Genomic DNA, 3,850 nt, shown 5'->3' with positions numbered 1-3,850 from the left:
TAAAAACTGCCACACCTGCTGGGTATGGAGAAATGGAAACAGCTCAATCTAAAATCTATTCCTAATACTGGAAAAAAACAAGTTTCTCCTACAGTCACAGATTCCTGATTATGTACAGTCTTTACAGAATGAAAAATACCCTTGGTCAAGATTTAGGAGACACTGGTGCTTGTGTATGGCTTCATTATCAGCTATTTGTCTGTTTCCTTATTGGTAATGAAATGCTTACATTGAAGGCTCTCTTCTTGTCTACTGGCTCCATGATCCTAGAGGGCCGTATTCTGTGTCCCATAAATGTTTAGTGTGAAGTGCAGCAGGGTAGTTAGTTAGTCCTTTAGATTTCTTGAGGTCCTAAACTTATATTTAATGCAGTTATGGTTGAGAAACTCCTGTTAAGGAAAGGAACTTTAAGCCAATGAGTTTCAGTTTCACCTTATATTTGAACAATAAAATTAGTGAGACAATTTTGAGAGTAAAAGGGGGTGCTCTCTTAACAATCATGCTGGTATGGGCCAGCAGGTGGCATGGGGGTTAAGGCACTGGATCCCACATGATGGGCTACATGGTTTGAGTCCTGGACCCAGCAGCTTGAAAAACACACTGGGCATGCCCAAAATTCTAAAAGGAGAATAAAGGAGAAGGGATTGAGGTGTGGCCATTGCCCCTAGTGGGGAGACTTCTCACTTTTTCTGTCTCTCTGGTAAGTACATGCACCCTATGGCAAAACAAAAAGACAAAAAAAATAGGAAAAAATAAAAAAATCATGCTGATACAATGGATGTAATTTCAGACAGTTCTAGTCAAATTGAAACTCAAGGTCATTTTGAATGTAAGCAATGAGGACTCATGCAACAGTCTTGATCAAGGAAATGATTTCATTTTTTTCAGGTTACCCCAATAATTAACTGAAAAAAATATATTAACTCATGGCAAAGTACACTTTAAAGGGTATTCATCTGCCACAAAATGCTAAATAAATGGATAAAGGGAGGCCAGAAGTAAGGAGACCAATAAGACACCGCCAAAATAATCCAAGCAAGAGACATTGAGGGGCAGAAAAAGGTCTGGGATTATCTTACTTAGGCAACCAGCAGTTATAGTAGCAAAAAGGAAAAAGGAAACCTACTCTGGGCATTCAGAGGAAAATTATTAGTTATAGATGATGAATAAAGAAAGAACAATCCAATTTGGTGGTTATTAAAAATGTCATAATATAGTGACTTTAAATGTAATGTTTGGTTCTGTATAATCATTTATTGCTCAGCAGCATAAGGAAAGATCAGCTCTCTGAACCATGATATTTTGCTCTTGGATTTTCTCAGAATAGAAGTACTTGGTAGCTTTCTCAGCTGAATGCCCTCACTTAAAGCCTGGCATGTCTTCGAGATGAGTCGGGTAAATGTTTCTGGAGATAGTTGGTCCTGGGATGGTATCATTAGGATTTGCAAAGCATGTCTAATTTACTTAATGGATTATAATGTCTCAGAAATGGTTATAATGATCTATTTACACATAATGCCTGAGTGCACAGACCATTTGTATAAATAAGCAATTATGTTCCCTACTGTCAGGATATTTTTGGTCTGCAGATCAGTTACCTGATGCTTTAGTCTGTAGTGTTAATTTGGATAGTGATTATATCCTACATTTTATAAATCTTCAAATAATCATTATGAATAGCAGCTCCTTGGGTTTCAGCTATTTTTAGATATGAAAGTCAGCCTGCAAAATCTCATTTTAAAATGGGAAGCCATATGAAGGAGTCTGGAAGAGCATTCCTGGGTCTATTTTATGTGCAGTGTTGAACATGAAGTATGTGTGTGTTCTTTTCTTTTTCTGGAAAGGAATGAGAACATTTAGGCTACTAACAGGGTCAATCCCAGTGCCCATATATGAGTACATGTCTATTTTTTGTGAGTCCTCCACCCTCAACTTGGGATTTTCCAGTGTCTGCAACTTGTAGTCATTCTCACCACCAATTCTTTATTGTGTGTCTGGGGTATTAACCAGAGATGTGACAGAGACCTTTACACATCTCCATTGTATTATTTGATGGAGAACTCTCTCTTCTTTTATCTGACTGGTGCACAGCAGAATTAATCTTGACCTGTGAATATATTTATTCTGGCACTTTCAAATTCACTTACAATTGCATTAGATTTCTCAACATATTCATGCTATTCTTCCTTTTTTATTTTGACAGTTGTATCCATTATTGATAATTGATTTATTCATTCACTTATTTATACCTTACTTTTTTTTTTGAGAGGTTTTTGCTATAGGGCGCGTGCGCTCGCCAGACAGACAGAGACAGAGAGACAGAAAGCAAGAAATCACCCCCCAGGGGGGATGGCCATGCCACATTCCCTTCTCCTCCATTCTCCTCTTGGGATCTTGGGCATGTACGCACACGCGCCTGGCGTGAGTTTAAGCCACCAGGGTCTGGGACTCAAACTGTGATTGACTACGTGGGAGTCCAGCGACATAGCCATTACGCTAACTGCTGGTCCCTATTTATACCTTATTTTGTTTCAAAAGTATTTTAATTTTGTTTTTATTGGTGTGTATGATAAAGAATGAATAGATTCAAGTAAAGAGAAAATATGGTAAGAAAATACAACTGAGTTAGCAGTGAATTTAATCCACAAAATGCACATTGTAAAGTGGGTACTGTTTTCAGAGATGACTCACAACTAGGATTTTTTAAAGAATGATTTATTTAATTTTATTATTATTATTAATTTGTTATAAGGAATGAGTGTTCACCAGAGAAAGACACACACACACATGGATATACATATAGAGAGAAAATGAGAAAGCAAGTCACTAGCTCTGGGACTTGAACTACTGTCTGCCATTTGGGAGTTCAGTGCCTTAATCACCATGCCATGTGCTGACCCACAATTTGAATCTTAAATGTATTTATTTTTTAATTTCAATTTACATTTAGTCACATATATGTTTAAATCTTTTTTCTTTTCTTTTCTTTCTTTTTTTTTTTTTTTTTAAAGAGAGAGAGATTTTTGCTATGGGGTGTATGTACTCACTAGAGAGCCAGAAAATGAGAACTCACCCCCCACCCCAGGAGAGATGGCCATGACGCAATCCCTTCTCCTCCATTCTCCTCTCAGGATTTTGGGCATGCACACACATGTGCCCAGTGTGAGTTTTAAGCCACTAGGTCCAGTATTCGAAACATGGTCGACTACGTGGGAGTCTAGCAATGTAATCATTACACCATTTGCTGGTCCCCATCTTTAAATCTTTTAATAGCCAACTGGAAAAGGGAATCATGACCTAAATAAGCTTCACAAATCTATTAAATAAAATAAAAGCAATCAAATAGGTAAAACACATTTCTTCCTAAATAGAGAGGGCATTCTGTAAAATGATTAAAGTCAACTTTGATAATATCACATTATTGACTGATTAGGTACTTCTGTATTTGCTCAATAGACTCTAAATGAATTCTTGTGGGAACCAGCAGTTAGCGTAATGGCTATGTCGCTGGACTCCCACATAGTCGACCGCGGTTCGCGTCCCGGACCCGGTGGCTTAAAACTCACGCTGGGCACATGTGCGTGCGTGCCCAAGATCCCAAGAGGAGAATGGAGGAGAAGGGATTGTGGCGTGACCATCCCCCCTGGGGGGTGATTTCTCGCTTTCTGTCTCTGTGTCTCTCTCTGTCTGGTGAGCGCACGCACCCTATAGCAAAAACCTCTCCAAAATAAAATAAAAAATAAATTCTTGTCATTCTATAATTTATATTCATACTCCCACATCTATGTCTATTGAGCCCTGGTAGTGAGACTGCTCGACTTTCAGTGAAGGGGTCATATTTTCCATTCCT

Source organism: Tupaia chinensis, unplaced genomic scaffold (assembly GCF_000334495.1).
Source record: "Tupaia chinensis unplaced genomic scaffold, TupChi_1.0 Scaffold000251_1, whole genome shotgun sequence".
NCBI classification, from domain to species: Eukaryota; Metazoa; Chordata; class Mammalia; order Scandentia; family Tupaiidae; genus Tupaia; species Tupaia belangeri.
The sequence above is the reverse complement of the archived record's forward strand: the minus strand, read 5'-3'. Positions refer to the sequence as shown.